We start from the raw sequence: 12,216 nt of genomic DNA on the forward strand, positions 1-12,216 counted from the left end.
AAATCTTGAAAAAAAAAAAAAAAAAAAAAAAGAGTGGGACCCTGTGCACAGAGCAATCAATAGCCTTGGCAATAGCCTGTGTTTCTTAGGATGCATGGATCCCTTTGGCTAATAACAAGATACAACCCATTCCTCATACTAGAGGTTTTACTTGCCAATATAAGATACCTAAATGGGGCATTGTCTCCCGAATTATATGCTGTCTCTATTTGAATTCCTTTTATATATGTGCATATTTTGTGAAGCGTCTACAGTTGTAGGCTTCTGTTAGGCTTCCCAGAGGCCTCTAGTGTTAGTTGTCCTGTCCCATAGACTCTCCTTCACTCTGCTTTCCCAGTCCTATCCAGTTTAATCCTCCCATTCTAATATCTCCATTATCTCTTCGTAGCACTATAGTGTTTCACCTTTTTTTGTTACCATACATTTGCTGTTAGTCATTAATTTTTTAAACTATCTATTCATTTATTTTTGGAAGGAAATGGAGATGCAGTTGTGTCTGTGTAGAGATGAGAAGACATCTTGCTGGAGTTTGTCTTATTTTCTATCATGTAGGTTTTAGGGATCAAGTTCAGGTCATCAGCATTGGCTAAAGATTTAGCCATATCTAGACTTCATTGGGTCTTTGATTAAAAGATTCCTGAAACTGTATTAATATTATTTTTTAAATTTACAGTTTTTGAGAATTTCACACATGAGTATAATATTCACATCATTTACACCTTTCTCTTCCCCCTCCTATTCCTCTTATGTGTCCTATTCTGTCTCAAATTCACGATCCACTCCTTAAATATTACTGCCATAACTGTAGTTTTAAATCATTAATATTTGAAAAATTGTGTTTGGCCTGCAAACATGTCTGTGTACCACTTGTTTTGCTGGTACCTATAGAGGCCAGAAGAAGGCATCAGATCCCTTGGAATTACATTTACAGACAGTTATAAGCCACCGTGTGGGTTCTGAGACTTGAACCCTTGATCTCTGGAAAAGCATTTAATGTTATTAACTGCCGAGCCATCTCTATAGCCCCTCACACAAGTTTTTAAAATCCCATGTAGCCATTTGTAATTATGCAAATATTTTAAAATGCTTCTCAGTTTTTTATTGCTAAAATGTTGAGTTATTTTTACTCTTGAATATTACTTTTTTTTTCCAGTTTTCCAATCATAGGGTATAAAGAAATGATCCAATATTTAAGTTTTTAGAAAACAAAATCAACCATGCTTATCAGCTAAGGCGTTTAGTTTCAAACCTCAGACTCCAGTCTGGTCAATTTATATCAAAAGGAAAAAAATTACTAAATGCTGCTAAGTATTTCAGAGAAACTTTAAATGGGTTGGAAAGACAATACATTGAGAAACCATTTCCAGGGACCAGTGCTCATGCCAACAATAGGAACCCAAAGAAGCAGCTAAGTTGTCACACAGAAAAGCAAGCAAAATACCATATTTACAAGATCAAAACTGCGAAACCATATATGCATTTTTTCTTAGGATTTCAACTTGGCCGAACATTTTGGTATTAATAATACCAATGACACATAAGCTCTCTGAAGCACAGACATTGTATTGATATGTAGCAGAGTCTTGCATAGGTTTACCTGATCGAAGATACCAAGGTCGCATTTCTGATCAATAGATACAGAAGAACTAGAAATTGTGGGTTCTGCTTTCAGTTTGTGTGGGAGAAATTCATATTGAGAATTTTACATATACAGAAAACTATTCAAAATGCAATTTGTAGTCATGAAAATAATTGATAAAAAGATGCTATAGAGTAAAATGTGAAATTACAATAGCCACTAATCATCTATTAAAATAATATAAACATATCACAGTCATAAGCCAAATATAAACCTGAAAACAAGTTTTAACATAGATAACAGGTTCTCACTACCCTAGAAAATATGACTTGATTATTAAGGAAAATTGTGCTTATATTTTAAGTAAACTTTGATAGGATACATATACTCTCATGTTTGTTGTAAAAATTGTTTCTGAGTACCCTGATATAGCTGTCTCTTGTGAGGCTATGCCAGTGCCTGGCAAACACAGAAGTAGATGCTCACAGTCAGCTATCAGATGGAACACAGGGCCCCCAGTAGAGGAGCTAGAGAAAGTACCCAAGGANCTGAAGGGGTCTGCAACCCTATAGGTGGAACAACAATATGAACTAACNAGNACCCCCAGAGCTCNTGTCTCTAGCTGCATATGTAGCAGAAGATGGTCTAGTCAGCCATCATTGGGAAGAGAGGCCCCTTGGTCTTGCAAACTTTATATGCCTCAGTGCAGGGGAACACCAGGGCCAAGAAGGGGGAGTGGGTGGGTAGGGGAGCAGGGGTGGGGGGAAGGGTACAGGGGACTTTGGGGATAGCATTTGAAATGTAAATGAAGTAAATACCTAATAAAAATAGAAAAAAAACCTTGAAAAAATTGTTTCTGAGGCTAACACTTTCTAATTAGCTGGCTCTACTAGAAAAATTACACATGTAATTTATTACAATAGGAAAATCATGATGATGTGAATACCAAGATGTTTATTGGAAACAGTAAATGATGTCATATGGATATAGGTTACATGATTAAATCCAGATGCAGTCTTTAACTTTGTATTACATGTAGGACATTTCAAGTCCTATTTTGTATTCACTTGAGTTCACATTTCATAAGCAAGTACACAGTAAAAAAGTAATATGATGAACTTGAATGTCTACATAATCATTATCTTAGAAATTGGAAGATAATAAAAGATCACTTTTGAGGATTTCTGTAAATTGAATTGAGAGGCAAACTCTTCTCAACCATGGGAGATAGTGATCATTTCAGGTAATACCTTGGAGGCAAGAGTGGAAGCGCTTGTACGCGAGGAACAATTATGGCTAAGATATGCCAGCGTCCTAATGGATGCCTTCTATATAGCCAATGGCAGCAGCTCTGTGAATGAAGGAGCAATGCACAAAGTGACGAGGAGGCAAGCGTGCAAGTACTTATGTTTCTAAAGCATCACTTAATAAATTATAAGAAGACTAAAAGGCGGCCGAGTGACTGAATGGAGGAGCTTGGGCTTATTCCCCTGATGGCCCTAAAAAGACTGGGAGGCAAGGAGGCTGGATATAGATTACGAATGAAATATTTACAAAACAAACCCCACAGGCAATAATAATTGAATATTTTATGGTTTGACTTATTCAACTTTTATGATTTAATTTTGTTCTTTATTGAGTTTAATTATCTTATCCCTAGGGTCACATGCCTTGAAAACTTTGAAAAAAAAGTTATTTTGATTACCAGGCAGGATTTCCCAGCTCTCTTTAAACTGAAATAAGTATTTTCTTGAATTTTTTTTCTCAGAGGGTTTCTGTCCAGCATTTCAAAGATGCCTTCAGTTTCATTAGTAAAAGAGTCCTGAATACTTTAGCAAATACAGTGCCTTTTAAAATAAACACTTAAAATTTTTTATGCTTCATGGTTACTATTTATCATCAAATATGAAAAACATCTTCAATATCAACATATGGGAAACACAATTATTATTTTGAATATTTTGTAACTTACAAGACCACTGCCAACATCATTCTAATTAGAGAGAAACTCAAAGCATTTCCACAAAGATCGGGAATTATCCAAGCAGGCTGACTGTCTACATTTATGTTCAAGACAGTTCTTGAAGTCTTTGCAATAAGACTAGTGGAGATCAGGAAGATACAATGAGAAAAAGAAGTCAAAGCATCCCTATTTATAGATGACATAATTTTATACGTAAAAAAACCCCTAAAGACTCCACCAGAAAACTTCTGCAACTGATAAATACATTCAGCAAAATGGCAGGGTACAAATTAATATACAAAATCGGTAACTTTGTATATAGAAGTGGCAAACATTCTGAGAAAAAAGGGAAGCGGTACCAGTCACCGTAGCTTCAAACAGAAATACTTTGTAATAAATCTCAATAAGGATGGAAAGACTCATAATAAAAACTTCAAGATACTGAAGAAAAAAATAGAAGATGCCACAAGATGTTAAGACCCCCTGCATGCTCATAGATTTGTGTTGTAGTCTGTATAATTAAGTTAAAATACCCATTGCTTAAGAAGTTTATGCATATTCAACAAAATCCACATCAAATTTAAGCCTAATTCTTTATCGAAATTTAATAGTTAGTCTTAAACTTCATGTAGAAACACAAAAACTCAGAATTGGTAAAATAATCTTGAGTAATAGAAGGCCTCCTGCACATGCCTCTTTTCCTGATCCTAAGTTATGCTACAGAGCTAGAGTGATCAAAACATATGCAGCTGGCATTAAAAATAGATCAACAGAACAGAATGGGGATCAGGGTATAATTGTATTAATCTACAGACACATGACTTTATTATTATTATTTTTAAAATGTTTATTCTTTAATCTTTTTTTTTTACAGTCCAGACTTTATACCCCTCCTGATCCACTCTCCAACTCTTCCACATCCCACCCTCCTCCCCATCTCCAAGAGAATGTTCTCACCCCACCCCACTCCACCAGATCTCCTCACTCCCTGGGGCCCCAAGTTAGGTGCATCTTCTCTGACTGAGTCCAGACCCAGCAGTCCTTTGCTGTATATGTGTTGGGGGCCTCATATCAGCTGGTGTATGCTTCCTGGTTGGTGGATCAGTGTCTGAGAGATCCCAGTGGTCCAGGTTTCCATTTTAAAAATAGGATGGTAAGACCCTATTTATGAAGACACCAGATTATTTAGCAATAGAACATGGAAAAAATCAAGGTGGTACCAAAGAATCATCCCCAGATAGTTTTCATAAGACCTGTTCCATGAGATGGAACCTATGCTAGACACTGCCAATAAGGCTAAGAACCTGTGGCTAGATAGGCCATGGGGTGGGAGAGGGGAGGGAGGGGTTGAAGGGGGAGAGGTCGAGGAAGACACAGAGAGACAGAGACAGACAAAGAGACAGAGAGAGACACAGAGACAGCAACAGAGAGAGACACAGAGAGAGACAGAAAGAAGCCTGAAGGTCGTGAATAGTGGAAGGGAGGATGTGGGAGGAATTGTTGCATATGCATGTGGAGGGCAGAAAGAGGCAACTTCTGGTCCAATTCCTCAGGAGCCAGTGACCTTTTTTTTTTCCCAGAATATTTTTTATTAGACATTTTCTTTAGTTATATTTCAAATGTTATCCCCTTTCATGGTTTCCCCTCCAAAAAACCCTCTACCCCATCCCTTCTCCCCCTGCTTACCAACCCACCCACTCATGCTTCCCTGTCTTAGGATTCCCTTCCACTGGGGCATCAAGCCTTCTTAGGACCAAGGGCCTCTCCCGCCATTGATGTCCAACAAGGCCATCCTCTGCACATATGCAGCTGGAGCCATGTGTACTCTTTGGTTGGTGGTTTAGTGCCTGGAAGCTCTGGGGGTACTGGTTGGTTTATATTGTTGTTCCTCCTATGGGGCTGCAAGCTCCTTTAGCCCCTTTGGTCCTTTCTTTAGCTCCTCCATTGGGGACGTTATGCTCAGTCCAATGGTTGACCGAGCGCATCCACCTCTGAATATGCCAGGCACTGGCAGAGCCTCTCGGGAGACAGCCATATCAGGCTCCTCTCAACAAGCACTTGTCATCCACAATAGTGTCTGGGCTGGTGACTGTATATGGAATGGATCCCCAGGTGGGGCACTCTGGATGGCCTTTCCTTCAGTCTCTGCTCCACACTTTGTCTCTGTATCTCCTCACATGGGTATTTTGTTCCCCCTCCTAAGAAGGACCAGAGTATCCATACTTTGGTCTTCCTTCTTCTTGAGCTTCATTTGGTCTATAAATTGTATCTTGGGTATTCCAACTTCTGGGCTAATATCTACTTATCAGTGAGTGTATACCATGTGTGTTCTTTTGTGATTGTGTTTCCTCACTCAGGATGATATTTTCTAGTTCCATCTATTTGCCTAAGAATTTTAGGGATTTTATTCATTGTTTTTAATAGCTGAGTAGTATTCCATGTACCACAATTTCTGTATTCATTCCTCTGTTGAGGGACATCTGGGTTCTTTCCAGATTCTGGCTATTATAGATAAGACTCCTATGAACATAGTGGAGCATGTGTCCTTTTTACATGGCGGAGCATCTTCTGGGTATATGTCAAGGAGTGGTATAGCTGGGTCCTCAGGTAGTACTATGTCCAATTTTCTGAGGAAACACCACTCTGATTTCCAGAGTGGTTGTACCAGCTTGCAATCCCACCAACAATGGAGGAGTGTTCCTCTTTCTTCATATCCTTGCCAGCATCTGCTGTCACCTGAGTTTTTGATCTTAGCCATTCTGATTGGTATGAGGTGGAATCTCAGAGTTGTTTTGATTTGCATTTTCCTGATGACTAAAGGTGTTGAGCATTTCTTTAAGTGCTTCTCAGCCATTCCATATTCCTCAGTTGAGAATTTTCTGTTTAGCTCCGTATTCCATTTTTTAATAGGGTTATTTGGTGCTCTGGAGTCTAAGTTCTTGAGTTCTTTGTATATATTGGGTATTAGCCCTCTATTGAATGTACAGTTGGTAAAGATCTTTTCCCAATCTGTTGTTGTTTTGTCTTACTGACAGTGTCCTTTGCCTTACAGAAACTTTGCAATTTTATGAGGTCCCATTTGTCAATTCTTGATCTTAGAGCATAAGCCATTGGTGTTCTGTTCAGGAAAATTTCCCCTGTGCCCATGTACTCAAGGCTCTTCCCTATTTTCTTTTCTATTAGTTTCAGTGTATCTGGTTTTATGTGGAGGTCTTTGATCCCCTTGGACTTGAGCTTTGTACAAGGAGATAAGAATGGATTGATTTGCATTCTTCTGCATGCTAACCACAAGTTGAACCAGCACCATTTGTTGAAAATGCTATCCTCTTTTTCCACTAGATGGTTTTAGCTCCTTTGTCAAATATAAAGTGACCATACGCGTGTGGGTTCATTTCTGGGTCTTCAATTCTATTTCATTGATTTACCTGTCACTGTACCAATACCATGCAGATTTTAATCACAATTGCTCTGTAGTACAGTTTGAGGTCAGGGATAGTGAATCCCCCGGAAGTTCTTTTATTGTTGAGAATAGTTTTCACTATCCTGGTTTTTTTGTTATTGCTGATGAATTTGAGAATTGCTCTTTCTAACTCTGTGAAGAAGTGAGTTGGAATTTTGAAGGGGATTGCATTGAATCTGTAGATTGCTTTCAGCAAGATGGCCAGTTTTACTACATTAATCCTGCCAATCAATGAGCATGGGAGATCTTTCCATCTTCTGAAGTCTTCTTTGATTTCTTTATTCAGAGACTTGAAGTTCTTGTCATACAGATCTTTCACTTATTTGGTTAGAGTCACACTAAGATACATTATATTGTTGGTGAGTATTGTGAAGGGTGTCTTTCTCTGCCTGTTTATCCTTTGAGTATAGGAAGGCTACTGATTTGTTTGAGTTAACTTTATATCAAGTCACTTTGCTGGAGTTGTTTATCAGCTTTTGCAGTTCTCTGGTGGAGTTTTTGGGGTCACTTAGTATACAATCATATCATCTGCAAATAGTGATACTTTGACTTCTTTCTTTCCAATTTATATCCCTTTGACCTCCTCTTGCTGACTAATTGCTCTAGGTAGAACTTCCAGTATTATATTGAATAGATAGGGACAGAGAGAGCAGTCTTGTCTAGTGCCTGATTTTAGTGGAATTGATTCAAGTTTCTCTCCATTTAACCTTGTTTTTTGAAACAGGGTCTCTCAATGGGACTTGGGCCTGCATGTGGCACCATACTTGGCTTTATTTTTTACATGAATTACATATGGAAAGCATGCTACCAACAGAAATAGGAGTCCTATCCTTTTAAAAAATCACTAATAAATATATTAAGATGTGATTTTTCATACTATCTTCCTCCTCCTCCTCCTCCTCTTCCTCCTCTTCCTCCTCCTCCTCTTCTTCTTCTTCTTCTTCTTCTTCTTCTTCTTCTTCTTCTTCTTCTTCTTCTTCTTCTTCTTCTTCTTCTTCTTCTTCTTCTTCTTCTTCTTCTNCTTCTTCTTCTTCTTCTTCTTCTTCTTCTTCTTCTTCTTCTTCTTCTTCTTCTTCTTCTTCTTCTTCTTCTTCTTCTTCTTCTTCTTCTTCTTCCTCCTCTATTTGAAAAAATGTTTCCCAGTGTACTCTTATCCTTCCTCATGCTCCATCCATGAATATCTTTTAATTAAAAAGAAAGAGGCCCACACTTTTAATCCCAGCACTTGAGAGGCAGAGGCAGGCAGATTTCTGAGTTTGAGGTCAGCCTGGTCTACCGAGTGAGTTCCAGGACAGCCAGGGCTAAGCATAGAAACTCTGTCTCAAAAAAACCAAAATAAATAAATAAATAAATAAATAAATAAATAAATGAATAAAAGAGAAGAAATTGGGGCTGGAGTGAAGCCTCAGTCGTTAAAGCATTCACTCTGCCAATTTGAGGCTAAAAAATCAGAGTTGCAGGACCCATGTCAAAACCGGCAGACATGGCGGCTGCCTGTCATCCCATTCCCTTGGAAGCGCAGACAGAGGAAGCATGCGGGAAACAGGCCAGCTGCACTAGCCAGAAGGATATCTTTTGTTCCACAAAAGACAATGCCTCAAAACAGTAGAGAGTGACTACAGAGGAAGACACCCATATCCGCTTCAGGCCCCACACAGGCATGCACCACCCCCACCTTGTACTCTTACACATGGGAAAACACGTATGCATTTATACATGAATATATTCAAAAGTATGTTAATTAATCTACTACTTAATACTGGGACAAAGGCAGGTCCGTGGAAAGAGGTGTTTTAAATCATTGACAGTGTTATTAAGCTTGTTACAGGAGGTATATCTTTTATAATAATGAATATACACATGTGCATAAATATATATAAGAAGTACTCATATAAGAAATAAATATGTACTTTGCACAAGCATTTCTATTTTGTTTTTTGACTCTTTAGACACATCTATTTCTGCAACTTGCTTACTAAACTCTGAAAACGAACTACTTCAAATAAGATCCCACAGAAGTCTTTGAGTCTTGGTTCCTTTTCTCTTGTAAGCCAGCCAGCCTCTCTCTGTAGAGACAGTTCTATAGCCTTGTACTATAACTCTGTTGAAAAATTGCACTGGCCTGCCAAATATCTTAATGACTTTTCTCTCAGCAGTTGGTAATGGTGAAATGTTATTCTAGTAACCATAATGTCTCTCATAAAACAATTGCATACAATATGTACAGTACTTCTATTTTAGTGAGCTCTTCTGCCAGAACGGCAGTCCTAGTAAGCATTTAGCATTTTGTAGCAAAGTGCTTACCAGTCCTTCAAGGGTAATATTGCAGAAAGAGTGAAGAAATGTGTGATTAAAACATTCGCCATAAGTGGACCGTTTAGCGCAACCCAACATTGCAAAATAAACCAGCCTTCACATATGTAGGTGCTCATCATATAAATGACAGTTCTATGTGGTCATTTAATTTTATGATCTCAATTCTCGCATATATTGCTCACATAAATATAGTGTTCTCCTGCAGGGAGGTCTGCTGGGTGTTATAAAATCAGTGAGACCTCAATAGGTTCAGAGGGACATCTTTTATAATTATTGCTATAAAATTTCTTGACAATGCATTTTGTTGTCCAATGGCAAAAAGAAAATGATTTTCCAAAAGAATAGGTTTCAACAATGAGAACCCTAACCGAGTCTGTGAATTTGTTTCTGCATTCAGCCACATTTAAATTACTTTCCTTATTCTCACCTATTGGAGGCCTTGTTATTCTTCAGAGTAAGTTTTTAAAATGAGTCTTCAGTTAGAGGCCAGCTGGGTTTGAACAGTTTCCAAGTTTCATAAGGCAATGTGGGCTACCTAGATAGAAGTGTTAATCTCTTGTTCATTACAATTAAAATCTATTTTCAGCAAATAAAAAAAAATTAGTTCTTTTGAACAATGTGTTTTAAGCATACTCACCCTTGAAAACCATTTCCAGATTCACTCTCATTTCCCCACACCCGACTTAGTCCTTTAAAAAAAAAAAAATCAAGCCCAATACCCACTGGAGAATGCTGGACTTATCAAGCACTGTTCATAGAGAAAATTGACCGTTCATAGAGAAAATTGACCGTCTCTCGTCCAGATGCTAACAGTTGTCTATAGCTCCACAGCTAGGAGTTCAGGTTTAATTCTCCTCTGCATATTGGGATTCGAGAGGGTTTCACTGGTCTCCTGCAACTCACCACGATGAGCTCACACATACAGCAGCCCTTCTGTGTTCAGAAGACACTGTTTCCATGAAGTCATCCAGCACCTTCGGCTCTGACTCTTTCCATCCCCCGTTTTCAAGAGGAAGATAAGAGGAGGGAGAAGGGTTCTGTAACACTCAAATTAGAAGTGCTTTGAAGAAAACTCCTAGTGATTTTGAAAAGCGATACCAGTAGCACTATTGTTTGAAGGACACTATTACTTCTTCTGACTTCTCAGTTGTGTATTTGTGGCCTTCCCCCCACGTATCAGGATGTTTAATGATCTCTTGGATTTTGTATTTTTTTTTTTCTAAGATGACAAATTGTGACTCATACTATTGCCTTGTGTGACAAATGCTCAGTAGAACACTAATGGATCTGGGCACTGATTGCTTTCTATGTAACCATTGTAACAAATATATATATATATATATATATATATATATATATATATATATATATATATTAGTGTGGATATTTAAAAACACAAAAGTTTTGCAATTTATTGTGAAAAGTGAAGTGAATTGCCGAACGTGTCTTTGAATATGAAAATGAAAGAAAGGGAAGTGAAGTACAAGCTACGACCTCAGCATGGCAGAGAGATCTTCAGTGCAGTATGGCACAGATGGGAAAGGGATGTCCTTGTCCTATGTCAGCACCGTGATGCCCTGAAGGAGTCATTTGTCCAGTGCTTCTATTATGCTTGGCTGGTGCAGCGGGTGAGTAGAATTTGGATGGTGGTGATGTAGCTCTCTCCCAGCCTTACATCTGAGCTCTGGGCATGCCTCCACCTCCATTTGCAGAGATGGGCATGCAGTATGATCTTAAACCACATAGGAAATTGCATTCTGTTCAATACCGTAATTGGTTTACAAAGGACACAACTGCAGTCCAAGTCGCTCACAGCATATTTCAGCTATTTTGCACAAATCAATGAAAAATAGCAATGCCAGTGTGCAAGATTAATCTTGAGGTAGACTTGCAGGAATTATGAAAAAGCTTCCTCCTTTGCCTTGATTTCATGACTTAGTGGGGCTTGAGATAGAAACTTTCCTTTTCTTTTTTATTGGATATTTTCTTTATTTACATTTCAAATGTTATCCCCTTTCCTGATTTTTCTTCCAAAAAACACCCTTTCCCTCTCCCCTCCAACCTCCTTCTCCTCACCAACCTACTCACTCCTGCTTCCTGGTCCTGGCATTCCCCAACACTGGGACATAAAGCCTTCATCGGACAAAGGGCTTCTCCCCTCATTGATGTCCAACTAGGCCATCCTCTGCTGCATATGCAGGTGGAGCCATGAGTTCTAACATGTGTGCTCTTTTGTTGGCGGTTTAGTCCCTGGGAGATCTGGGGGTACTGGTTAGTTCATATTGTTGTCCTCCTATGGGGCTGCAAACCCCTTCAGCTCCTTGGGTACTTTCTCTAGCTCCTCCATTGGGGACCCTATGCTCAGTTCAATAGATGGCTGTGAGCATCCACTTCTGTATTTGTCAGGCACTGGCAGAGACTCTCAGGAGACAGCTATATCAGGCTCATGTCAGCAAGCACTTGTTGGCATTCACAATAGTGTCTGGGTTTGGGAATTGTATATGGGATGAATTCCCAGGTGAGTCAGTTTCTGGATGGTCATTTCTTCAGTCTCTACTCCACACTTTGTCTCTGTAACTCCTTCCATGGGTGTATTGTTCTCCCTTTCTAGGATGGATCGAATAAGGAGACAATAGAAAATTTACATAGAGAATGGACCTTTGATCAACATTTGAATAATTTATTTAAGAATCATTTAAAACCAAAGCTATTCCCAGAAGATTTTAGTCAAATCAAATGAAGTTACCTAAAACTTGGCTTGGAGAGAGCCTGGACTCTACATGTTCTTAACATTACATTTCTTTTTCTTTCTTTTTTTTTTTTCTTTTTTTTTTTTTTTTTTTTTTTTTTTCTCTCTCTCTTTTTCTCTCTCTAATGAGACTACCTTTTAAGCTTTCA

General features: G+C 38.5%; 1 pseudogene; it reads left to right on the plus strand.

The window, feature by feature from the left end:
- Positions 1-10,778: 10,778 nt before the first annotated feature.
- LOC110328411 overlaps positions 10,779-12,216 on the plus strand; it is a 15,864-nt pseudogene continuing 14,426 nt past the window's right edge.

Source organism: Mus pahari, chromosome 10 (assembly GCF_900095145.1).
Source record: "Mus pahari chromosome 10, PAHARI_EIJ_v1.1, whole genome shotgun sequence".
NCBI lineage: Eukaryota > Metazoa > Chordata > Mammalia > Rodentia > Muridae > Mus > Mus pahari.